This window comes from Larus michahellis, chromosome 2, assembly GCF_964199755.1.
Source record: "Larus michahellis chromosome 2, bLarMic1.1, whole genome shotgun sequence".
NCBI lineage: Eukaryota > Metazoa > Chordata > Aves > Charadriiformes > Laridae > Larus > Larus michahellis.
Window position 1 is genome coordinate 43,126,403 of NC_133897.1, and position 27,645 is coordinate 43,154,047.

A 27,645-nucleotide genomic window follows, 5' to 3' on the forward strand; every position below is an offset into this window, starting at 1 on the left:
AGATCCTGTTTCTAACCAGGTTGAACTGCGGTATGCTTGAACTTAAATCTTCCCTGGCTTCTCGCCAACGCACTTTTGAGGAGAAATTCTTCCTCGCAGAAGGCAGTTGTTTGAAGTGCCTCGGAGATTTGTAATGCTAGAAGTAGCCAAGGTGAGGATGGATTAGTAGGTAGAGTGCAGGTGCGAGTTAAATGCAATTTATCACATGGATACCACCCCCAGGTATGTGGGTGGATGGGTTGAGAGAGACCTACCTAAAGCTTTAACTTGCTCAGTCAACGCTTAATTCAGAGGATTTTCACAGTTTTCACTGCTTCTAACAGCATTACTGTGGTCGTAGTTTCACACAGATTAGCTGTTCTTGAACAGTTTCCCCATTGTGTTAGGTGTAGGCACGTTTCTCTGCAGAATCACTCAAGCGTGGATGCCTTTTCTTTCCATCTAGTTGCTGCAACAAACGTACCTATTGTGACGGCTGAGAGGTTATCACTGCCTGGTAGGTAGTATTGTGACTTCTCATAGGGGATTTCGTCTTTTGGTTTCATGCACCCATTTATGGAGAAGGCTCATGTTGTGAAAATCTTTGTGTGTCTCCACCGTCTCTTTTTCCAGCAGCCCTGGACAATTAGATTCTGATTTTACATGTATATTAGTGTGACTCTGTTGAGACATCAGTGGATTTAGTTGTGATGAAATCCTTAAGACTGAGTTCTCTGACTTTGTAACTTGCATTTGGCTTTGTACTGTCTCCCAAGAATATCTATTTGCATTTTTGTCAGAGACTTCAGAGGCAGTATCTTTTCAGATATGAGAAGTAACAGCAATAAACTGCATTAGCAAATCCTCCTACAAGGTTCTTCTGTTTCCTTAAACTTCATGCTTAATAGTTGCTGGTAAATCTCTCTTTTCATCAAAATAACTTGTAAAGAACAGTGATTTTAAAGAACTTTATGCTAAAACTGCACAGTTCTGCTCTGCTAGCTGTGCTATAGATGCTAATTGACTGCAATATGAGAGTAAACAGGGGAGGTATAAATCTGAAAATACTGCAGAAGTTGAGAGAAAAGTGACTGTGATTTTGAAATGACGCTATGTCTTTTTTGGTCATGGATGGGTGAGACTGGATTTATTTAATGCCAATAGCAAAGCGTCATTGTCTTCAACTGTTCTGAGATTTTACTGTAATGGGTGTGGTTAGAGAGATTTGACATTTTCACTTTGATAGCTGAAACCACACAAAAAAAAATCATGTGGTTTCTTTTTCTGTTACCATGTACACTCTACCTCTGTTTTTTTTCCAAAGTTCATTTCATCCCTCACAGCTGAGCTGAAAAATCAAATACCAAATCTGATACACTCACATTCCATGTGGAAAAGAAAGCCTGGATTTGGAGTCAGTCCTACCTCTGAATAAATAGAGCCTACTTTTCAAACAAACATACGCTGATTAATAATGCACTTCTGTATTGTGCCAAAGTAAATTTTGCATAAGGGCTATGAAAAAAAAAGACATGAAACTTGATAATCTGCAGCGAGTTTTAATTTTGGTTAATGTGAACATCAAATTTAGGGAGTCAGGGCTATAGTAAAACTGTAAAGAAGCTGCATCTGCCGCTGTCTATGGCAACTGCGGCATTTTGCACAACTTCTGTCTGTTGGGGTTTTTTTGCTTTTCCAAGAAAAAGGCAAAATCCAAAGCTTCGATTCCTCTCTTTTCTTAGTGAGCAAAATACCTTTAGTATAAAAGGGAAAAAGTAAAAAAGTGTAACAGTCTTTAAGCCATTAAAGTGTGTTGTTTATGATACATAGTTAAAGTGCCTTTTTCCTGATATCAGCGCTCTTAAGACAAATAAAAAGCCCGTGCAAGCAAATGGATGCAAGTCAGGGCTTGAGCGTTGTGGGGAGGCTAACTTGTAATGGTTCCTGTTGGGAATTTACGCTTCTGCTGAAATTTTGAGCTTTGAGCATGATGTTACCATTGGCTTCGTGCAGTCAGGATTGCGTTTCTTCGGATTGAGGCGTGCATCCGTGGTGAGAGTGCAGTGGAAAGAAACGCGAGTTCAGATGAGTAAGATAATGTGGTGATAACACTGTGGTAGTAGTAAGAAAAATGCGTACTTTGAAGCAGACATAAACAGTTAAAAATGAATACATTTGCAGTTCATGATTTTTCATGGTTGGCCTGAATATAGGAACACTAATGCATTGTACAACGGGAATTTCTTTTAACACTGGCAGCACCGTCCTCAGAGGAAGTGAGGAATCATTTTGCAGCTCTTCGTCTACCAGTTTGTCAAGCTCAACCATATTTTGTATTTATTTGGGAGTTATTACAGTGTAGCAAAAGGTGAAATTTTTGCTATGATGTGTAATCGGTTCATCTGTTGGCTGGTGGATCAAGCTATGCGGAGCAGCAGTTAAGACATCACTCTCCTCTTCGCTGTTTGCATTAGTTTTACATCCAGCTGCTTTGCTTCAGCTCATGCCCGGTTCTGCTGCGCTCGATTCAGTAAATCATGGCTAATAAACAGCAATTTGTTAATGTGACGACATACAAAAATATAACAGAATATATAGGGCTATGGTTTTTACATGCTAATGAGCTCTCCGCTCCATTCCTTATTGTATAATTCTTCCCCGTTGCCTTTCTGTGATGGAAGCGCTCTGTTCACAGCTTCTGCCATGTGCGATGTCCCCATGGAGACCGTGTGCGGCGTGCACCTCCTTTTCTTTTTAGCTAATAAGATCCTAGATGCTTATAGAAGCTTCTCCAAGACATATTGTGAAAGATACCATTGAAATGAGTACTTCGCTAGATTACCTAATATTAAAAAAAAAAAAAATAGTGATAGGTGATTTCTACTTTGTGGAAGAAGGGGGAGAGGTGAGGGGCCTGTTTACGATATCATGGAGCTTTAACAGCATATATTCAAAGAAATTATTGGGGGGAGTTTTGCCTGGTGAGGATGCTGCCTGTCCTATTTACATTCTTTTCCTCCCTGCCTAGAATTGCTTTCTTTTGTTGAAGGCGGCTGCTGTACCTGCGTTACTGACTGGTGAGGTATCCAAGTGCTAAGTTTGCACTTTCTGCGAAAGCTGTTTGGTTCTGATTATATCCAGTTCAATCTGTTCTGTAACTTGGTCTCCTTTCCTATTTACTGTCGTATGCCTTTATTTATAAATATCTTTTTTTGTACTCTTTTTTGTATGCCTGGCTCATAAAATCACAGCCAGAAGTACAAGCTTTATGACTATAAAACAAGTCATGCCTACCTTGTAGACTGTGTCATCTGCTGTGATGTTGTATTCTATGTATTATCAATTTTACTGTAAGAGGAAAATTAGAGCATGCATTTTCCACATGAAGAAATCAAATGTAATCTAAATGCAAACCACAGGTTTTATTGCACAGTAATATTTGATAGCACTGCTATTACTAATCCCAGCATGACAAGAAACACGGCATAGTTATGAAGTTCACAGCACTCATTTTTAATGGTCTTTTTTGGTTAGGAAAGCCACAAAGCCAGGTCAGGTTGTTTGCCAGTTGTAGTCTCAGGCTTGTAGTCTCAGGCTTGCAGAAATCTTAGTGGAATACTGTATATTTTACAAATTATTTCAGTCTGACAGGAATACATATCCTTCATAATTTCTGTGAAAACATTATTGAGTAGTAAAAATAAAACAAGATAATTAACCATATCCAGTAAACACCTTATTATCAGTGCTTTTGCTTCTGTTGGGTATTTTATGGGGGATTTATCTTTTTTGTATTTAGGGTTTTAACACCAACAGTCAAAGAAATAAAAGGCAAATGATTGTGTTACAGCAGACACTGCCACTGGTCTTGTAGGTTGTACAGAACAATTAAGATGACAGTGAGCTTCTTTCAGTGCCCCACCAAATGTGTTATGTTTGTGTAACAACGCGTGGTTTTAGTCAGCTTGGGTAAAAGTGCCCGAACTGACTTTATAATACAATGATAAGTTAGGAGCATTAGGCAGGCGTCCTGTTTGGGCATGCTGGGTATCAGCTGACACAGACCAGCTGAGAATATATTCTGCCTTCTGGAGATGTGTGAGATTTTCCACGACAGCTACTGAACACTGAGTGTTCGGACGAACACGGGTGCCGTCCATAGAGGCTGAGCTGGACACAGCTGTGACTGAATCAGTTGCAATTAAAAGTGCATTTAGTATGTTCCCCTGCGTTTTCTGTTCCACGCCCAAAGAACACTTGCTGAGTATAGTTGTTCTCATGGTGTATATTCTCCTCATCACGTTTGTGTATATTCTACATAGTTACAGTCATCAAAGTAGACCACGGCCTGGGATGTAAAAACAGATGCAAGAATCACAGAATCATCACAGAATGGCAGGGGTTGGAAGGGACCTCTGGAGATCATCTAGTCCAACCCCCCTGCCAGAGCAGGGTCACCCAGAGCAGGTTGCACAGGAACACGTCCAGGCGGGTTTTGAACGTCTCCAGAGACGGAGACTCCACCACCTCTCTGGGCAGCCTGTGCAAGAAAGACATGCAGTTGCAACTGCAGGGGGAATCTGGAGGCCGTTATTGCCAGAAGAGAAATTTGGCAAAAGCCTTGGGCACGATATCCATTTTCAGATGATAAATAGTATTGAGTATTAATCCTCAACAGTTGTTACGAACTCCTGTTATCCTGAAGTCAGAACCATCGTCCTGTCTGATACCTCTCTGGATTGATACTTACTTAGAGTGAAGGATGCTACCTACCACATCATGGATATTGCTGTTTCCATTAGATAAAATTTCCTTACATACGTCTCTTTGAAGCAGGGATCTAAATCAGGTGTATTGGAGACGTCAGACCAGGAGAACAGCAGCGCTGGCACGTAGGCAGGCACTTCTTGGCGCCGGTCTCTGGTTCATGGGCATCAGGTCTACTGCTGTTCCTTAAGTATACAGGCCATAACCATAAACAGGAGAGGAGAAGGGAAGGGAGTTTAATGAGAGAAGTGAGGAACTTGCCATCATTTGAATTCTTTTCATTTATATATGTAGAGAATTGCGTTAGTCCAGGTTCTGGGGAAATATATATGCCCCGTGTTTACAGGAGGCCAGACTGTATGGTGATAGTGGCGTCTTGCTTTGCTGTATATAGGAAATTTGTTAGCTATCCTGTGTTTATAGTGCCTTTCTATCTAGTTAGGGTTTTCTTGCCTTTTCATTTAATCTGTTACTGTCTGGGCATCCAGTCCTGTTCCTGCTAAGGGGATATTAGCAAGATACCTGGAAGGAACTGGCTTGCTTAAATGATACACACTGTAACTTAAGATAAAATAAATCAAATTCAGAAGTAATATCACTGGTACTTACGTACATGCTACTTTGTCTTTGATCATATCTGTTTGATTCAGTGTTATTTACTATTGGTGATAATGGTTTGTCTGCTTTATCTCCTCTGCTCTGTCAGTAGTTTTGCCTCTGTCCATATTCGGTTGTCTCAATTAATAATGCTTTTAGTTCATTGATTTTACTTTCCAGCTGGCTAAACTTGAGCTGGCCAACTTTTCCTTTGTGCAGTTTTCCTAAATCTTCCTTGCAAATACTCATCCCTTTCTTCCTTTTGGAGGCAGCTAAGAAATTTTAATTACCTTTGATGACAGCATCCAGTTAAAGGACAGAGATTTTTTGGGGAGAGTTAAGTTCTGTGTGTTCCACTTAAACTCTCTTTCTTGAGGAGATCTTTACTTTCGAGTAGGCTGTGGTTGTGTTCTGCTCTTCCAGCTGCAGTTACAGCCAGCCTTTTGGTTGTGCTGATAAAGCTAACGCGATGCATGGCAGTGGGGTGGGGTTTCGTTAGTTTGTAGTATTAGCTTTCCAAATTAAAGCAGAGAAAACTAAGACCTTGCGTGTGTGTGTGTGTATGTGTATGTGTGTATCCATGCGTCCTTTGTCACAGAATCACAGAATGGTTCGGGTTGGAAGGGACATTAAAGATCATCTAGTTCCAACCCCCCTGCTATGGGCAGGGACACCTCCCACTAGACCAGGCTGCTCAAAGCCCCATCCAGCCTGGCCTTGAACACCTCCAGAGGTGGGGCTTTGACAACTTCCCTGGGCAACCTGTTCCAGTGCCTCACCACCCTCACAGTAAAGAATTTCTTCCTGATATCCGATCTAAATCTACCCTCTCTCAGTTTGAGGCCGTTACCCCGTGTCCTGTCATTAACACTCCCCAATAAAGAGTCCCTCCTCATCCTTCCTGTAGGTACCTTTAGGTACTGGAAGGTCACTATAAGGTCTCCCTGGAGCCTTCTCTTCTCCAGGCTGAACAACCCCAACTCTCTCAGCCTGCCCTCATAGGAGAGGTGCTCCAGCCCCCTGATAGTCTTCGTGGCCCTCCGCTGGACCCGTTCCAACAGGTCCATTGAGGACTCCAGAGCTGGACGCAGGACTCCAGGTGGGGTCCCACCAGAGCAGAATAGAGGGGCAGAATCACCTCCCTCGATCTACTGGCCATGCTTCTTTTGATGCAGCCCAGGATGCAGTTGGCTTTCTGGGCTGCAGGTGCGCATTGCCTGCTCATGTTGAGCTTCTTGTCCACCAGCACCCCCAAGTCCTTCTTGTCCTGGGTGTAAGTTAAACCAAGGATTTTACGTCTTCCCAACATGGCATCATTCTGTTGCTGGAAACTTAGAAATCTCTAGAATATAGACTGCTGAAAATGTCACTGTGGACATTACCAGGTAGAATGCCTCCTCCAGTGACCCTTTGAGTCCCTTTTCAGTTACGGCATCATCCTGAACCTACTAGTTCCCCTAAATGTGGGTTCAGTTTGAGAAGTCCAGCTGACCTTGCAGCTTGATTTACACATTTACGTACTCGTTTTTCTTGATGCATTCTGAAATACATTCCTCTCATGTAGTCCTTCTGCGGGTAAACGGTTGTGGAAGCAAGTCCCTAGGTCCCAAGAGAGCAAAGCAGTACACATATACCAGTTGTGCTTTTTAATACGCTTTATTTTATCCAAATTACAGTGAATTTTGTACAAATACCTCAAAACAGACTTTCAGAGCCTACATCTCTATTACAGGCACCCGGGCAAACAGCATACGCTTTGATTTTTTTTCAACTGTCTTCTCCAGCTCTGTCATCTTCAAAGACAGTTTTGCTTACTCTTAGCTTTTTTCTTTTTCTTTTTCTTTTTTCTTTTTTCTTTTTTCTTTTTTCTTTTTTCTTTTTTCTTTTTTCTTTTTTCTTTTTCTTTTTTCTTTTTTCTTTTTTCTTTTTTCTTTTTCTTTTTCTTTTTCTTTTTCTTTTTCTACTTCTTTTTCTTTTTCTACTTCTTTTTCTACTTTTTCTTTTTCTACTCCTTTTTCTTTTTCTACTACTTTTTTCTTTTCCTATTTTTTTTACAGTTCTTTGTAATGGGGTCTCCTAGGTTAGGAAGAGCAGATGGACTGAATGGGGCAGGAGGTAATGTAATAATATCAATTTTTATTTCATTTCATGATTAACATTTTGAAGATAAGTTCAGCGGGTAGTGATTATAATCAACTGAGGATGTCCAGAATACAAGAGAAAGCAATGCTTGATTATAGCAGTTTACAGTTTTACAGTTAAAGATATGAAAAAACACAAATAGTCCCTTTGGGAAATGAAATATAATGGAAGTGTGGTTATTAAAAACTAGCTATAATGTACACTAGTTATTACCTATTACTGTAAATCACCATGAGATGCAGGAAACATATCAGATAGATAAAACAGCTTTCTTGGAATATGCTGCCTTATTTTTCAGTGATTTTTTTTTTTCTTCTTAGGCATTGAATTGATTTGGGGTGTGGAATTCATTTAGGAGCATGCAGACTACCCTTTTCTGAATGGCTATTGAAATGAAGTTGTTATCAGTACTAAACTGTAAGTCATGTTTCTCCATACCCCCAGGAAAACCGCTTAAAGGGGCAATTGCATACACCAAGTAGTAATAGGTATTAGTTACTTATAGTTAATGATGTTGCCAGCCTTGAGTATTTCACTTATCTTAAAATGGAAGTGCATGTTGATCTCCATTTCACAAATGGAAAAATTGAGTCAGATGGAGTTCAAATGACTTTCCTGAAGTCACTAGCTAATCACTGTCAGATCTGAAGATACAATCCAGCAGCCCTCTCCCCCTTGCCCTACGTGGTTATGTACAACTCTGAAGTACCTAAGTAATTTTAGTTTATTAATGCCTTTATGCTTATTTTACAAAGATGTGAGCAACTTTACAGCTTTCAGTGTCATTTCCCTAGCATCTGCCAGTGCCCTGTCCATCACTGAATAATTGATTGCGTTACTACCACCTGGATCGATCGGGGGTCTTGCAGTTCTGATATAATTTCTGCTGTTGTGGGTGGAAGTGGAGGTAGGTCCATGTAAGTGTAGGTGGTTATGTCACATCTGTACCATCACTGTCTTCCCTTTTCCTAAGGATTCCCTGAAATAATTCTTAGAAATTACAACATTAAATTTATCCTATGGATTAGAGAGAGTGAGGTTGGCCTGAGGAGGACATCCAACTTCAGCCAGTGACTTCGCATAAATCTGTTGTGATTCCAAGCATGCAGTGATGCTAATGGAGTCAGCTGTCAAGACTTTTCTTTGATCTGCTAATAATTAAACAGAAGATAGCTAGAGATTAAGAAAGAGAGGTCAAGAAGATAATTGTTGGCACTTGTAGCCTTGTGGTGGGGTAGGCTTGGCTAGCAGCCAAATGTCTGCCCGGCTGCTCGCCCACTCCCCTCTCCCATAAGGCAGGGAGAAAACAGAAGGAAGGCGAGAAGATTCGTGGATTGAGATAATGACAGTTCAATCGGCAAAGCAATAGCTGTACATGCAAGCGAGGCAAAAAGAGGAATTAATTCACTAATTCCCATCAGCAGGCAGATATCCATCTGCTTCCTGGAAAGCAGGGTGGTTGCTTGGGAAGACAAATGCCATAACCATGAATGTCCCCTCTTCCTCCTATTCCCTGAGCTTTTATTGCTGAGCATGACATCATATGTTATGGGATGTCCCTTTGGTCAGTGCAGGACAGTTGTCCCAGCTGTGTCACCTCCCAGTCTTATGCCCAGCCCCAGCCTAGCCACCGGGCAAGTGTGCTGCAGGGAACAGTGGGCACAAGAGAAGGTCTTGCTGCTGTGCAGGTCCTGCTCAGCAATAGCCAGAACGTTGGTTGGTTATATCAGCTCTGTTTTAGCCACACATCCAAAGCACAGCACTGTATGCGCTGCTATGGAGAAAATGAACTCCACCTCAACCAGACTCAATACAGCAACTAAACATGGATCGATAGCTCTAGAGGGCTGAAAAAGTATTTCACTCTGTTAAAGTATTGAAAGAAAAGAAAAAAAAAACCAAACCCCCTGTTCTAAGGAGCAAACAGCAGCAGGTTAACAATAGCCATTCATAACACTAAAATGATGCAGAGAGCATGGGGTAAATTGGACAATAAAAAATTGCCCACAATGAATGGCATACAGTCTGGGCATCTCTGGGAGGTAAGAAAATGGCAACTTCAGTGCCTGTCTGAAGTGTCATATGCTGTAATGGCAAAAGAACCACGGGTGGCTGGAGGGAGACTGGAATTACAGAATACGGGGTTTTGTGTCCAATGAGGACGTATTCATTCCTAAGAAGAAAAGCAAAGGTGAAATAGATAGAGACATTTTAGTTAGCTTGTGCGCCAGTGGTATTTTTCTTTGTTTTTAATGAATATCTTGATCCATTACATGGTTATGGAAAGGCGTGTGTTTGGGCAGCTAGCAGGAGAAGGCCGTGGAAAAACCCTATTACTTATTTCCAGGCACTTACTTAATTAAAATACAAAACAGGCAATATGGTCTCTAGATTTATGTTTCCCATGTAGTCCATAAGCAAGAAGCTGAAATTGCAGAACAAAAAAATGGGCTTGTACCTTCTTATCTTGACCTTTGAGCTGCTATTTCTCTGAGATGGACGTAATCCATGCCCAACTTTAAGATGTTGAGAGCTTTGTGTCTGCCTAACGCCAGCTGGGAATAACTCCCACAGGTAGTCCTTAAATCCTACCAGGAATAGTAATCCTTGAAATTCATTAGCTTGCTGCTGTTTCTTTTCAAGTCCCATTGAGGGCAGATGCAGCCTTGGGTTCTCTTTGTGCGATATAGTCATCTCCTTCCTCAGTAACACCTTAAAAAAACCCTGACGTTGTTTTCTGGTCTTTCTGAAATGTTCTTCTTCTATGGAGAAGTCATGGTTTGTCACCCTCCCACTTCTGGCTCTGTGGGTCAAACAGCTTTTCCAGCTGATTGACCTCATGAGCTGTGGTGGTCTCATTGTACCTGGCTCTCTCATTCTTGCCTGTGCCTTGCTGCATAGCGAGCCTTGCTTCCAGCCTCCAGCTGCCAGCCCTAGGTTAGTTAGCATTTTTTGTCTACGAGGGTAAGAAAGGAGCTGTGCGAAGAATTGCTTGGTCCATAGCTGGGATTTCTCTCCCTTGAGTCTTGGAAGCTGTTAGATGCAAGTAGAACATAGGTAGCCCTCTGATGAGAACTGATGAGATGGTTTGTATGCGTGGAGAACTTACGGTTGTGAATTATATATACATTTTTTATACAATTTTATACATATTATACATATATACACATTTATAGATATTTTATACAATTACATATACAGGATTCATTTTCTGAGCTTTTAGAAGCTGCAGTTTTAGGGATTACTTCACTTGGTGTTTACAACCCTGGCTCAAACCAGCTTCATACCAACTGCTTGTTACCAGAAAGGGGATTGCAGAAACAGAAGCACACGTTTGCCCTGTGGGCCAGCGCCGGCCAGCCCCTCCTGCCCAGGACTCCAGACCCTGGCGTTCCAGATGGGCTGACGTTTTAAAAGTAGTAAAAACAATGGTAGTTGACATTTGATGGGTTTAAAAGTTACTTGTGTAATTAACGGATTCAAATAAAGTTTTTTTGCCTAGCAAGTTTAAAATAAAACAACAATTAGATTTAAAAATAATTATTTTTTTACCCATAACCACATTTGTCACAGTGAAATGTATTTCCATCCTCTAAACAAATCAGAACACATTCAGGCTTTCCTCAGTTTGTTGTGACCTCCTTATAATAGGAGAAAGCTGGGCTTCTTTTAAAGTCTGACCAAAGGCTGTTCCGGGCTGAAAACTGCTAAAGTGGATTTGTATAAAATCCAATTCTCATGTGCGCGATTAATTAAAATGCAATGCAACTACAACCAGCCTGTAAAGAAACACATGGGACGCTTGTGAGGAAACAACTATGGTTTAAGCTGAGGCTAAAATGATGGATTCTTTGTGTCTGAGGACATAAACTCCCTCTTGCAAAACGGCGTCTTTTGAGGATGTATGTATGTTCGTCCAGGTACTTCTTGGAAGACTGGGTGCTGTTTCTTCGCTGTGAGCTGCAGTGTAATTAGTGCGGCCAGGTGGAGCGGGTTAGCAGCGCTGTCCCACACAGGTGAGCCTGGTGATGGTTTGGAGGACTCACCAGCCAGGTGGGTGGGACATGAGACACCCTCAGCAGGCAAGCAGTGAGCTCACCACAAGGGGGGAAAGGCTTCACCTTGAACCTGTGGTCCACAGGTTTCCATGCATCCAAAGGGACTTGATCCAGGTATGTGTGGAATAACTGTGAGTTACGTGTCTGCTGAGCCTTATGCAGGACAGATTTTTGGGCATGATTACCATGGAGCCTACAGCTTCAGGTGGGTTTTCAGAGGTCAGCCCCTCATCTCTGTGGCGGGGGGTCTGTGGGGCCAGCCAGCCCTGCCTGCAGCACTGCAGCATGCCCTCATCTGCTGTCGGTATCCTCTGCGGTTTCTACCGTGCATCGGGGAGGTGGCAGGTTCAGATCTGCTTCTCAGCAGAATTTCTCTAACTGGTTGGGTGCTTTAGGGAAGGGAGGGCGCAGTGTATTGTGGGATGTCTGTAGGGAGCCTGCTGCTTGAAGGCTACAGCTGGTCAGGGGGCGAATCTCCATCATTCCCAGGAGCAGCCCTGGGTGGGGGTGTGAGCCCTCACCGCCCCGTGGACCCTGATGGTTTGGATGGTCAGGAGGCTGGGCAGGGACATGGGTGCTCTCTGTTAACTTTCGCTGCCGTTTTAAGTAGGGGTGACGTTGTGGCTTACACCTCTGGGTCAGTCCCAGCCCACACTTCCAGCATTACTCCTAGTCTCTCCTAACCTCGGCAGCAAATGCTGCCAACAAAAATCTCGAAGCCGCCGAAATTACAAGAAAAAGTGCGTGCTGAAGTAGTGTCTTTTATTCAGTTGCTGGTGTTGGTCGCTGCCGTGTTTCTGTGATTGCCTGTTCATTTTAATATCCGTACCATAACGGTGGCAAACAAAAAGCTGCTATAAATAGAGTAGATCATGTTTAGCAGTCACAGAAGGGTGAATATCCTGAAAAGCTGTGAGTTGGAAGTAAGTGTGCCACTTTCAGAAGTTATTCCTCCTGAACTGTTGCCACGAACAGAGACATGCACGTCAGTGTCTCCACATAACATTTAAAGCGTATTTTTCTTTCTAAAATGAGTTTTGGTTTCCATTAATAGGCTTTTGTATTCTCCCTGCTAATTAAATGTATGTACTTCTCTACCCTTTTGATCTTAAAATGAAGCTTTTAGTGGGGAGTATGCTGGTTTTACTGTTTGCTTCTGAAAAGATCAAAATACTGTTCAGGAAACCTACAGAGTTTGTGGGTTATTGGTTGGTTGGTTGTTTTTTTTTTATTTGGCTTTGTACTGTCTGTGCTGTATTTTGCTTCTTTATTAGGAAATTTATGGAAAAAGTTGGTTTATTGTTCATTAAAAGTATAAAGACCTTCTGTCTGTTCGTTTTGTAACCTTTGACTTTCAGCATGATCGCTGGAAGGACGAGGTGGTTAATGTTTAATAAAGAGGTCCTTTATTTAAAATGCTAATTCGACTTTGAAACGAAATAGGCTTTAACCAAAACAAAAATCTTTCCAAAAATTTCAGATGAGCTTACTGCTCCCCGAAACCCTCTTCTTCCTCCCACTGGACTTTCCCTGTCGTCTCTCACCATCTCCTCCTGCTCGGGTCCCCGGAACCCTCCATCTGCAGCACCCCAGTGCTCAGCAGAAACCACGGGGCAAAATCCCCTATCCCCTTTCTTTCACAGATAAATACAGAAAGTCTGAGGTGTGTACTGAAATGGAGACACGCTTTTCCAAGTGCTGGTGTGCCTTTTTTTTTCTTTCTTCTTTTTTCCCTTTCCGTGAAGAAAGGAGGTCTATAAGGAGACCTAACAATGCCCTTACTGTTCTGTCAGAAACTGCCTGGCTACATCTTGTTTTATTTGGCCCTCGCTGAATGGCAGTTTCATTTATGTTTTGGGTGTTTGGCAGATATTTTATCTTTGTCAAACTTCACTTTTAACATTTGTTTAGATTACTTGTCACAACACTTTCCGTTTTTTTTCAGACTCTTAAGATTTCAGTCAGCTTGATGTTGCTTAGAAGTGGTTTCTACTATTTTTGAACTTGCTTCTTACATGCGTTCCCTTTTTGAGCCATCCCAATTAAGTTGGTTGATTTATAGTTTCTTTTTCACCCTTTCCCTTTGCTGATAGTGCTACACTCTTACTTTGAACCTCTGACTCCATTGATGGTTGATGTAAACACCTCCTGAATTCTGTGAATAATGGAGAAAAATACTATAGTAATGTTTGTAGAAACCTGAATGTGTCCGTTCTACTCCATCTCAACTGGTGCATAAGACAAGACCGTGCTGCCTGCTTTGAAAAGCTGTGTTGAGATCAGGAGCATCCTTCCCCGCCATTCTGTCCAATAGGTGATGGTATTTGCTTTTCGTACCCGTGAGGAGATCCCGCAGGTGTTCAGCAGTGGTCCTCTGAGCCATCAGTCCCCACAGCACCGGGAGCCCTGGGCGGCTAAGGGTTCCTCGTACCGGGTTTCGCCAGATGCTGTCAGCTCTGTGGTATCTCTTTGATATTTGTGAGGGGCTGATCACGTGCAAATATGAGCTGGTCCTTGGCCACAGACCTTGTTCCACCTCTTGCCTGCCCATGCGATGTGAGCTTTGCGCTGAGTTTATCTGGAAGGAGGCGCAGTAAGAGAAGAGGGGGATGCTGCTGAGGCTTCCCAGCTCTTCATCAGCAGCTGTTTCTGTTCATTTAATTCCTCCTTCAGCCTGAATCTCAAACACTGACCAGATTCTTACCCTTTCTGCTACGCCTTTTGACTCTGTATAGATGAAACCGAATGGGGGAATGTAATTTTAAATGAGATTGGGGAAACCTGAAGTATGATACTCGCACCATGTTGTTTAAAAATGAAAATAAAATAAAAAAAATCCCACGTAGTCATTCCTTGCTGAGGTGTTCTGTCACAACTGATTTCAAAGGGATGATTTGCTTACGCTGGTCTTATTTGCAGCAATAGCGTTTAGAGGATTGCTATCATCCAAATCTATTTGAGCTCATACTCTTTTGTGAAAAGTTTTTAAATTTGGATGTTATTTCTGAGCTGCAGATGCTTTGGTTTGGCGAAAGGCAGTTTACCAAAAGTAACGTGATTGCTGAAATAATTTAGTCTAATACTTGCCCATGCTCTGTTCCTTTCCATGCTTGAGCTGACTTGCAAATGAAGACATATGGACGTGGACAGTGTGAATAAATTAACAAAAATTGCAGATGTTCAGCCTTCTCCAAAAATCCTGGAGTTAGCCCGCAGACTTCAGCCCGTGTGGATGAATCCCAAGCGACCCTAAAGCCAATCGGAGGTGAAAGATGGGGTGGATTGCCCAAGAGCTGCTGTCCCTACTTTCTTCTTGGAGCTTCCCCCATAGCCGCTTGCTGTGAACCACTTAAGAGGAGGGCAAGCAGACTGGTGATGGCTTGGTATTTACAGAGCCGTAGTGTTTACACGCAGATGCAAATACAGTGTTTTGGGCAGCTTGGGTCCATGTTATTAGCCTTCTGCCTTCATTTGGAAACCGGTGTTGTTTGTCTAGGGAGCAAATGGAGCCCTCTCAGTAGTGTTTGTCTGTCAGCTGCTATTATTAATTGATGTAATTGCTTCTGTACAAATATTTACCTAGGGTTTTAACATGGAAGTGACTATACAGATAATTCTAGTGCAATCTTAGAGGAAAGTCAATGCCTTAATTAGAGAAATGGCTTGCTACTCTTGACTTGTTATTCACAAATTGATTATTTTTTTTCCCCTGCCCTGAAAAGTGTTTGCCCTGAAATCTAAGGAAGTTGTTAACTAGATGGGTGACATCTGAAGAAGTGTATGCTAGCAATTAAGATGGACAGGTAAATTTGACAAAGAAACTAATATTTGTCCTGATGAAAACCTGAAACATTTGCGCTGGAGGAGGGATTTTGGAGGCATTTCTGCCTTCTCCAAGCCTCCTTCGTGCTTCTGAGGAGCCACAGCAGTATACTGTGTTGAGAAAAACAGAGCAGCAGGGATTCTTGAAGAAGGCGAGTTACATCCACTTAACTTTTCTTTTACTATGCTACACTAGATCCTATAACTACACAGGATCATCCAGGGAAAACGAGTGAGTTATTTAAAAGCATAACAGAATGTTATTTTAAGCAGCACGCTGGTGATGTTGAAACTCGGTGCCTCTCAATTCTGCTAGGGCCAACAATTTTGGGGATTAAAAACATATGGAATATAGATACAGAAGATATTCACAATGCTTGGGGTATTATTTAGCATTATTTGTAATATTCAGGCAAGCAAAAACAAACAGAAAGACCAAGAGAAGGTCTCCTGTTACAGGGCATAAGGCATCCAGTAGATGATGGGAGTTGGAAAGACATTTTATGGGAAAGTTTTTCTGTAATTGCTCTCTGAGAGATTTCTTCATCCTTTCCCTGAAGCATCTGATGCTGGCTGCTGTCAAATGAGAGGTTACTGAACTAAATGGACTATTAATCTGACCCAGTACAGCAATTCCTGTGTTCCTATGTTTATAAGCAGGCTTTGTCTGCTGAGGGTTGTCTCTCTGGAATAAACTCTCCATTGGAAGCTAAGGAAAGGAAATCATCCAGAAGCTTTTACACTGTTGCTATGTAATTTTGTATGTTGCTTTGAAAAAAGTACATCCTTAATTTCCCCCCCCCCCCCTTTTACGTGTAAGCATGTTTTTAAATTATAAAATTTAGCTTCCTGTTTGATGGATTTGCTGTTCAGTAATATTCAGGACCATTGAGCAACATAATTATTCAGAATTATGTGCTTTTAAAAAATCGAGGGACAAAGTAATCCTGGTTGGCTGGTATATGGCTAAATGATGGATTGTGTTCAGGAGGGTGCGAACTGGGTGCTTTTGTCATCACTTGCCAGACCTAATATTTCTGTTTTTTCTGTAAAAGTGGAGAATTTCTTAAAGGAGAATATATTATTATTGTTGTTGTTGTTGTTGTTACTAATTGGGGTTGGCGATGTTCCACTGAACCCAACTTTTCTACCTTCATTCATTTTTAATAGAGGGTTTTCTATTTTGCTTGACCCGAAGAGGTTCAGTGGGTCACCTGCCTTTGCAGTGAGGTACGTGAAGCAGAGTTGTAATGTCAAGGAGTTGTGTGCCTTGGGTTTGCTGTGTAAATCTTAAATTGGATTTCCTTATTTTTCAAAGGCTTGAGGGTGGATGTGACGGTCAAGCTATTTAATTTAGATCTTTTTAGCACGTCGGACAATATTGCTTCATGTAGATGACTTTCAGTTCTCCTTACTGCTTTAAAAGGTGCCTTAGAGACATGGGATACAAGTGTGCTTTGTTTCACCCAGAAAAATGTGAACTTCATATAGGGAGAATGTGTTTCATTTCCTTACCGTGTGTCAACAACTGGATCCTAAACCTGTGTTTATCAGACGCAGAGCTGGTTTTGGAGGATTATCACTAAATCAAATGCTAGACTGGAATTTAAGTTCTCACTATAGCATTTCTCAAATTTTCGTATTATTCTACTTTTAGGCCATTTGGTCTTTGATGCTTAGATCTGACGTTCAGAGGCTACATTTTCACATTTTTCTTTGTACAAGAGAGTAAGTATTTCTTTCTGTTTCAAAGCACTTGTACTCTCATAATAAAGACAATGCACCAGATTCTTTTTTTTATTAAGGCCCATCATTACTGTTCCAACACATGCAGGAAAAAATTGTCTTAGCTCACACATGGTAAAACCATAGTATAGGCATATTACTGTGTCTATAAAACGTGTTAGAAGGGAGGAGATCCTATGGTTTTCTTAAACACGTGGACTCCTGTTGTTATTTTAGGAGTATATTTCTCTTTTTGGATAATATACGTTGAAAAAAGTGTCTGGCAAAATCAGGGTCAGAATGGTTTCGTGAGTATGGGACCTAGTCCATGTAATAAATGCAGCTGTTTATATAAAGGAATGATCTAGAGGATGCTTTTTTTCGATCTTCCTCAGTATCTCTTCAATCTCTTGCTGTATTAGAGCTCTGTGTAATTTTTCTTGGAATATTCTTTCATGTGTCAGTCAGGTATGTTGCTTGTAGTACATCCTTGAATTTCTTAGTGTTCCACACCATGTAGTCACTATTCACCTTAAATAATTGTTTTAAGTAGACTGGGATGTTTTTTCAGGCTGTTGTCATTGTGAATGTCTGACAGCACACCTGAACTTTGCATTCATGAAAGTGGGATCTTCACATCTGTCATCAAATTAAGCAATAGTGACTGTACCCAACATGTTCGTTTTTCCTCCCAATTCTGCTCCCTTCCCCTCTCCCTCATAAACTCAGATACGCAGTGCAGAGCAGCCACAGTTCTCCCCAGCTCACAGTCCCTGCAGTGATGGACTCCATGTTGGGGACTAGAAAACTTTGTCTTAGGATCCATATGGGCAGAATATCTTCAAGAACCACGGCTTGTATAAAGGAAGTGACAGCCTTTACAGAATTCACTTATTTTGAGAGATTATTTCCATTAGCTGGCATCTTTATTGCATTCTCTTGCTCGTGCATCATTTTGAGGACACTTAAATTGCTTTTTTTCTGCTTACTTCTGATTTGCTTTAGCTTATGGTACTCTGTGAGACCCCATATAATGGACAACTGTCTGAGACCTGGTTGGCACAGACAGTGCTCGCTGGGAAGATGGTGCAGTCAGGGTAATACTGAGGGACGTGCTTGAACCAACACGTGCCTTTCAGCCATCTCTGACTGGACTGTTCTGCGTAGTGACTTTTCAGGCCTGATGATAATCACAGAAGTCATGAGTGGATTTTGAATGGCTCTGTCTTACTTGCTAAGGTCCTCTTCCCCACCCCCCCATCTTTTTTTTTTTCTTGGGGATTAATTCAATTGCTCACCAAATGCGTGCATCTGTTGAAGGAACTTCAGGTGCTGTTAGAAAAGCGCTCTCTGTTGTGACATGTCTGCTTTGACGTTCCCAATTCAAAGATATGCTCTACTTGGCCGCTGGTATTTGCATGGTTAAATCAGACTGTCTTATCAGCCTTAGGCACCTAGCTGGGCTTCCCTGCTTCTAGCTTCTCACTCTTCTGTGTCCTTTGTGGTGCGTTGGGCTGCTGGATCCTGACTTGTGAAGTGCTGCTGTCCTGAAAATCGCGCAGGAGGAGCCTTGATAAGGTCATTCTGCTGCAGTGGGGAAGGGCAATTACCAGACACGTAGCAAAGGTGGTATGGAAAGCGTACCTACCCTGCTATCTGTCTCTGGATGAATTATTATTACACAATAAAAGTAGCATACTTGGCAGAGCGACTCAGACTGCACCACCTGGTAAGCAGAGGAAGGATGGGCCACTGCGGCAGAGATGGTGGTGTTGGTACCAGGAGATGGGTCTGCACTGGCTTATGCTCAGCAGCATCCGGGCTTAACTCCTGGCCTCCTTTTCCAGCAGGAAAGCACTTCTGGGAGCTTTGAGAGCATTACTTCTCTTACTGGCTTACGTTCATTGGCGTGTGTGGGTTGGAGGTTGCAGAAATGGGCATCTTGTTGCCAGGACTGCATATCCATGGTGGTGTTCTGCTCGTAGTGGTTCAGAATTGATTGGAGGCTTGTTGGAAGAAGCACTGCCTGACCACACTGCTTTCCACAGGGGCATCTCCTTTGGCACTGTTATCCAAGGGTAGCAGCTCCAATGGGATTCCAAATGCTGTTGAGAGCTTTACAGTTAACCTTTATCTCATGACATAATTATGAAAATGCTCGCTGTTATTTACTTGAATGCTTTCAAAATTAATAATTTTCATACATCGCTTTGCCAGTGAAGCTGAAAGATTAGTGATCCCGATGCATTCAGAAGCTAAATGCTGCGGAGTGTTTGATCTGGCTATGGGTTAAACTGATTACAGCTAAAATGCTTAAACGTGACACCAGTCAGTTTGGGCAGGTCTAAATGCCGCATGGTGGCATATTACCAGTCTCCATCCCTAAGAGTCTGCAGCTTCTTCCTGTGAAATAATTCAGGCTAGTTTCCCTGTCCAGAGAAGTGGGAAAGTTGTCTTGCATTCGCCAGTGGAAAGATGCTTTCAGAAATGGGCTTGCTGGGAATTGCTGTGCAATTAATTCACACGCTTGCTTATACTGCAAGAATACCTTTGTATTGCAGCAGAAGTCCTACTTTGCAGGCTGTTGTGTATGACACAAGTCTCCTTGAATTTTGTCGGTGCTTAGGCTCCTGTTAGGTTGCTTTTGGAAGTGAAATTTAAGGTCATAGTTCACTTTGGTCTTTCTGATAATGTAATCCATCTGTCCAGCACCTCTAGCAGAATAATTCTGGGACATAGATCTTCTGAATGTGTTAGGATGTGGAAAAGATGTGCTGGTTTTGTGGCTACCATGATTGATTATTGGACCTCTGTCCTTATGACCTGACCGATAAGGTTTTGTAACGTTTTCAAATGATTTGGGGGGATGACTCTGAAGGTGCTTACATGTGCAGTGTTATCTCAGTGTATTATTAGCATTTTGCAATTGCTTTATTGGCTCCCTGTTAAGCAAAATATTGACAATAAAAATGCTATTTTTGTTCTGCAATCCACTCTATGGCTTTGTCCCCTCCTAGTTAATGGCTGCGCTTGTTCCTAATTTTGCTACCCTATTGTTCCTGTGACAGGGAGCTACAGAGAACTGAGGTTTTAAAATAAATGTTCATAATCTCCACCAGCCCTCTGGCATATTCTGCTGACCCTCAGGGAGTCTTACTGGGAATATATTGGAACTTGTGATATGTAATAAGTGAAGGTTGAGGAGCCTGGAGTAGACAGCAGAAATGTCATCTTCTGGGTAAAGTAGGACTGAAGACTCTAATAACTCAGAGGAATTGCAGAACCTTTCAGAAGACACACTATTAGACTTGCCATATATAACAAAGGATGATAAATTATGTGTGTTAAGTTATTTTTTGTTAGCACAGCGTCCACACCTCTGTGATATTAAGATGATAGATGTACCTCTAGTCCAACAGACTAGTATTCAGAAACAAAGTTCACAACCAATGTTTGAACCCTGTTTTTCCCCTGTTCTGCTTGGATCACTCTCCTCGCTTGACAAAGGGGTGCAGCAAGGATACAAACTCCTCTGGTTCCAAGGAACTAGAATTTCCCACCTTGTAGCGCAAAAAAGTTAGACTGCTAGCAGATTGAACCTACCTCCTGAACATAGTGTCTTGCCCCCTAGTGTTGTCTGGGGGATTGGGAAGCCTAGATCATCATCTCACAATTCAGGCACATCCCTAACAAAATCTTCTTTCAGGTTTCTCAGACAGCCTCCTGAATAAACATTATTCATTTCTTGAGTGAATCCACATGCTCATCCTAACAATGAGTTTAGATTATTCCAGACAGCAAAGAATTTTTCTTTGGAGTAAAGTGGACTCTTGCAGGATCCTTCTCTGTGTGGCATATAAAGTGAAGCGTGCCGAACTAAGGCAGAGCCCTTCACTGCTGTGCGTGTTTTCCAAATTAAGCAGCATTTTATTCTCGTCTTTATCTCAGTGGCTATTTTGTAGTCTTTGTTTCTTTGTGAAGATCACGTATTGCACTGACCCTTCTTCGGTGTGTTTCCACGCAGCACGACTGTACCACAGCGGGGCACAAAAAGTGCTGTGTTCACCAGTTGTCCAGGTATTGAACAAAGCCTAAGTGGGAACTGAAGCTCTAGAGCCACTTCTTCCTTAAGTCAGCAGTGAAGGCGAGTCTAATGCCACGATTCCCAATTGTCGATAGACATCCGGATTGACTAAATTTGTTGAGTAGGTTCCATCCTTTGTGCCACAAGAGAGATCCAGTATAGGTTCCTGCAGAGGAAGACTCCCCAGCTGATCTCAGGGAGGGAGACGGTATGCTGCTTTGCTTTACTGTGCTGTTGCTGCAAAGACCGAGACTTCTCAGGGCTTGGGAAGACACATCTAAGGCTGAACAGACAGACAAGACTTGCTTCTGTACTGAGTCAGTCATCTCTAGCACTGTCTTATTCAGTGAAGGCTAACAGCAGATGTTGCAAATATGAATTGCCCTGCTCCTTCACAGTATTAGCTTACAGGCTTTTCACATCACCTGCATCGATGTACGGATAAAGCACAGCCATTAACACTAATGTTCTCAGCACCTGCCACTTGTAGAGCATTTGATGAGCCTATGTCTTGACTCATGGCTTCCCTGGTTGGGGTTTTGAGACCAGCACCCACTTATTGTTACCAGTATAAGTCACCAATGGTCTTATATGTCTTTGTGCTCTCATTTAATGAAGGATCTTGTCATCCTGTTTCAGTGGTTCACCTGCAGTGCTCGTCATGACCACAGAGTGTTGGCCTCCCAAAGAGATGTACTTCTCTGTCAAGGAGCTGCCCTCCAAAGCTGCTTGCCTCTTCAGCTTCTGAGCAGATGAAGTACTCTGTTCTTTTAATGATTCCCAGGCCACCATCATTTACTAGAGATCTTCCGTCTGTCACCAAAACAATAACATCACTTGACCCCTCTTACTGATCTCGGAGGCCTCTTAAAGGTTATAAACGGTCAGTATAAGGCCTTTTTAGTAGTTGCAGGGATGGTAAGTGCCGTATTTGCCATTGGTCACCATGACGTGTTTCCCATCAGCTAGAAGGTTAAGGATGAGCACTCTGAGAGCATGCTTGGGAGTCTTCAGATAGATCCCACACTCCTCCTAGCTGTAACACCACTTGGGAAGAGATTGGCATACTTGTAAACATCTGCAGGTCCCGTGGTACTGGATGACATTACTGAACGTAGACAGCAGGATGTGTTTTTCCTTGCTTACTTACTTTCCCTTCGCTGCCCTTCTCACAAAAAAATCTTGCTTTGGTTGGGAATCAGTGTGATGCTATCTTGAGGTGCCTCGTAGCCACAGATGAAGACCAATTAATCACCAGTTAAGGGGAAGACCTTCAATGGAAGATCTTTTTGCAGGACAGGAAGTGTGTCCCATTCTGAACTTAATCAGAGATGCTACCTTTCCTGAATAGACAGTTGAGTACGCTGTCAGTTTAAGGTGCTACCTGTTGGCCTATGTAAATCTTCCCAAATCTTAGAAGTCTGCTGGCGCTGGTTGCAGCTCACCTCGCTAATCTGTGGTTCTTGTTCTCTGCATTGACTGGCTGATGAGAGGGGAGCCCAAGGGGTAGGTTTCTTAGTCCCATCAGTGATAATTTTTCCTCTTCGTTGGCTGCCACCTCACATAGAAGCAGTCAGGATCAAAACAATTTGGACACATAAGACCATAAAGGACAATTTGGATCACAAAGTCCAGTCTAGTTTTTCTGAACTGAAGGGAGAAACTGTGCCAGAACAAAGAAAACCCGCTGAAAAAATGTAGTCAGAGAACAAGGCTAAAGCAGCAGGCGTAGCACCTTGGGCTGTAGGAAATGCTTCATGTTGGAGTTTCTGGTTATATGTGACTTGAATGACCAGCCTGCTTTATAAGAACTGTTTTTGCTGACTACCCTCTGCCACCTAAAATTGTGGATCATCTGAACTGTGTTTGAGAGAAATTATGTATTTTTCCCTTCAAGTTTGGGGATGAGCAGAAACAGGGAAATGGGTTCAGTCTGGGGAGAAAAAAAAAAGATACAGGTTTGGTCTGGAAGATCTCTGATCTCTTAAACCTCTGTAGCCCATGGGATAGTCACTCATTTACGATATTCTCAATATGGAATTACTGTTTTACATCCTTAGAAACATTAATAAGGACCAACAGAGAAGACAATGCAAGAACTGATGTTTTGATTCCACTGAAAGAGCAATTTTAAGTGTTAAGAAACAGATTTTAAAGTCGGGGAGGGAAATCAGTATATAAGTTCACTTAAACTCAGTTACGCTCCTTTTGGTTTCCACAAATGAAATTTTCTTGACAGCCCATTGGGATTTTTGAAGGTGGCGGAATAAGTAAGGAATGCATTTAGTTACAAAGCAGAGTATCCTATATACCAGCACAAAATGTATTCAAAGCTCGTTGAATTCTCCACAGAAAACTGCGAGAGAGTCCCTTATAGAGGTGACTGAAAGTCATTGCACAGGAAATCAACTTCTCATCCTGTACATAAACATGAGCCAATTCTACTATATCTGGCTCTCGGGGCAGCGCACACAGTAAATTGTTAACCCCATCACCTGACCTAACCATTTATCTTTACTTCTCAGTATAGTTTTGGCAACTGCTGAGTAATGAAAGAAACACGGAATGAAGATAGCTGTTAAAAAAAAAAAAACCAAAAAAAAAAAAACCAAAAAAAGCCAAACCCCACAAACCACAACACCCCCTCCAAAAAGAACCCCCACACCTCAGTTATAAACAGCTCTTTAAACAGCAAACAACAGGAGAAAATGAGAAATTGCCTGATGCAGTCGGAGGATCTTAAATATGGTTAGTATAGAATAGAATTAACATCTCTGTAGAGTAACAGGCATGCAAAGCATGGATTTTCAATCCTTCACATGTCTTCATTATGCTAGCATTGTGCTAGCACAAATAAATTAATAACTCCCATGAACCTTTGTGAAACAAATAACCATAGCGCCTTTCAGATTTTTGAAATGGAAGCTGTGTGTGTTTTTTTTAATGTTATATGTTGTACATGAAGGTTGGCTGAAATAGGTTATTCTGCTTATAGAGTATTGTTCCCCTATGAGGATTCAGGCTATGTACGCACAGCTGCTACTCTCCAACATGGACTCTCAGTTCCACTGAAATCAATAGCTGGCACAGCAGGGTACTGTTGTGTGGTGTGTAAATAAATGGGTGTCATTGTGTCTTTTTTTTTGTTGGGGTTTTTTTTTTTTTTTTCCTTTTGCCCTTTCAGATTTAGATTTGCTTTTTTTTTTTTCAGGGGTGTATATGAGCGTGCGTTTGCAATGCAGGCAATACGAAGCATAGCTGCATAGGGAAAAAGAAGCTTTGCCCCCCCCGCCCCGTCCCCTTATACTTCCCAATAGGATTTTCAAATAAACAACAATTACATTAATTATATTAATTATCTCTTAACAATCTCAGTCAGGAAAAAACAAATAAAACAGAAACCCATTTTGCAAGTGTCAGCTTTATGACAAAAAGGAATTCACAGTCGCCCAGTAGACAGCTATCTTGCATACCAAGATGTAGGAAAAGTGTTGTAGTAATAGTGTCTTTAATTCTGTTACAGCGATTTATTTTCCCTCCTCCCATAAGTCTTACACCTATAGTTGAAAATATATGACAATTGTGGTTATGGGATGTAAGAGCTACAGATCTGCTTTTCAATAAACTGACTTTGAAGTTCCGTTTCATGCATTTTCTTTTTTATTCGTGCATCTGGTCATATAGAGTGGTTTACTTTTTTTGGCTGCAGACTTGGCAGATACAAAATGCAGATGTTGTTCTTCTGACTTAAGCTGCTATTTTAAGCTTTTTGGCCAGCAGTTGAAAATTTTAGGCTCGGTTGTTTATTTGCTTATCATCAAAGTGGTTTTTGTCATATAATTCATATGCAAGTATTAGCTTTCTATGTTTACTTTCAGAGTTTGAGATTAACAGTATGGTCTCTTTTTTTTTTTCTTTTTCCCTTTTCCTTTTTTTTTTAAACTAGCATGCTCTTTTGATTAATAACACAGTAGAATATGTTATGCTTCAGAGAGCTTTTATTTGCCAAAAAAAAAAAAAAAAAACCAACCCCAAGCACCCAACCCCTCACATTGTGTCTGTAGTGCTTTCCCTTTAAGAAAACCATATCTCTCTCCAGATGCCTGCATCTCTTTGATACAGAAGGGTACACTAAGTTCCATCTATAAACAGAATCCACTAATTAAGAGTAATTGCTTCGGAGATTGGTACAGACTATTCAGCATCAGATGCATGTTCCTCTCAGATATCCATTAGCCTCTAATAAGATAATGCAGATGTGCCAGTCTGTTTCCTGTTTCCTTCTATTGTACCTTTATTGCCGTATATGGACCAATGGGATGGGCTGAACAATAAGTGGATGTCCTTTTGCTCCCGGAGCCCTTCTCAAAGGAATGTTTGTTATTAGATTGCTTTTTCTGTTTAGTTTCACATCACTATGCTAATAAAGGAAACATAACACTCCAAAGACTCTTTTTTTTTTTTTTTTTTTTTTTTTTTTTTTTTACTTCTGCCACGGTAACTAGTTTATTGTTTAATTAAATCTCGTTGGATAGCCAAGAAAACAAAAATGCAACGTCTCGCAGCCAACGGGGACTGGTGGAAAACGGAGTACGCCCCTTCTTGAAATAAAGTTTCCACGCATTTTTAAGAGTTTAAAGGCAGCGTGGCTATTGTGTTACTGTATCTGACTGATTTACACTTGACTAGTGCTAAATCTGCTGAATTATTCAATACTACTCAATGCAACACCATCAGCTAGCATAATAGAAAGCATATGCATAATCAGGGATTTCAATACAAACTATACATTAAATACAGTAAAGGTTCCCAAAACTATTAGATCTTGACTTGTTTTGAAAACAGCATTAGAATATGTCTCGAAGCTGCCTAATAAATAAAGACTCCGTCAACTCTGTCCCTTGGGGAAAAAAAATGTAATATATTGTTGAAAGGTTTTGCATGTGAAATTTCTCTGGAATTGTTTTTGTTGCTGGGAGAGGAGCAACTTGCCTCTGCCGTCTTGCTGCCCAGGCTGCCCTCGCACTCCAGAGGTTCCTGTTTTAGGAGTTTGCCTAAGATTTAAGGGCGGGGGGGGAGGATTTTTGGCGTTGGCAAGAAAATGGGAAGTGAACTTAGGAGAGACTTCCTCTGTGACCCTGGAAACTTCGGGGACATCTATGCTGCAGAAGGCCGGGCTTGGAGCAGCAAATTCCCCAGTTCCGTGCAGAGCGTGTCCTCGTGTCGGCGTGCCTCTCCTGTGGTCATGGTTTCTTTGTTAGAAGGGTGTAGGGGTGTGGTGGGTTTAGCTTAAAAGTTTGCTCGGTGCCACAGTTGAGGATATCTTAAAATGACTACCGAATTTCAGACATCACTGCAGGTGGGGCAGGGCTCCCCACTGACCTTTTCAGGTGTGAGGGAAAGGGGGGGAAAAAAAAAAAAAAAGGCAAAAATCATGCTTTACTTGCGAAGCTGACAGCTTTACTCCCTGCTCTGGACAGTAAGAGGAGAGGAAGAGCAATGTGGAATTGGGGTAGTGTTAGTAGGAAGAAATTTTTTACAATAAGGGTAGTGAAACACTGGAACAGGTTGCCCAGAGAGGTGGTAGATGCCCCATCCCTGGAGACATTCAAGGTCAGGTTGGATGGGGCTCTGAGCAACCTGATCCAGTTGAAGAAGTCCCTGCTCATTGCAGGGGGATCTTGGACTAGAGGACATTTAAAGATTCCTTCCAACCCAAACCGTTCTATGACTATCAGCCAAGCCTCGTGGCTTGGCTTCTTGCCTATCCAGCTGTTGATGTGCATCAAAGTCACCTGCAACAGCAAAGGGATTTTATGACTTAAAATAAAATCTTATGCAAGCACAAAATTCAGAAGGATGAATTATGTTCTAATAATACCAAATATTGTTACCAAATGTAAGCTAAACAGCAATATAATGAATGAGAATTGGTTCATTTAATACATTCTAGGAGAACTGACAGATGTGTGGAAAGCAAAACTGTTTTCTCTAGTAAAGCCTGTGCAAAATGCATGGGAAATTAAGAGGCAATAAGAAAAGTTGGGTCACTCATTATGCGTCAAAATTTGGAACTTATACATGAAAATTTGTGGTTTTAAACTTTTTCTCAGCTACACAAACACCAAGAAGAAATGTAGAAGAGACAGGTACACCTGCTGCATTAACTGCAGCTGATAAATATGCTGTCTGCTCTGCTCTGGAGCTACTGTAGCCTCCTTCCCCTGTGGCCATCTGCTTTATCACTGAAGTCAAGTCAATAAAAAGCCTGTAAAAACCAAAAAGGAGGCATATGTTCTGTCAAAGAAGAGTCATTGGCCGCTGTTCAATGCAACATAGTGCACAATGCGATCATCTCTTGGTGAGCCTTCAAAGCAACTTTTCTGTATGATCCTTTTCCATACTGTTCACACTAAGGGCCTTGCACTCGTGAACGGTCCTTAAGGGTGAGTCTAATGGAAGAGGATTTTC

General features: G+C 41.8%; 1 protein-coding gene across 3 annotated transcripts in view; it reads left to right on the forward strand.

Annotated features, from left to right (window-relative positions):
* Positions 1–27,645, forward strand: part of RARB (retinoic acid receptor beta) — a 333,265-nt gene that overhangs the window by 105,489 nt on the left and 200,131 nt on the right. Inside the window, exon 1 of one of the 3 annotated variants that reach the window (XM_074575053.1) lies at positions 11,553–11,657. The exons of the other annotated variants lie outside the window; for them this stretch is intronic. The gene's annotated coding sequence lies outside the window, so the exon portion shown is untranslated. Of the gene's footprint in view, positions 1–11,552; positions 11,658–27,645 lie in introns of those variants that run through there. 3 annotated transcript variants of the gene reach the window in all.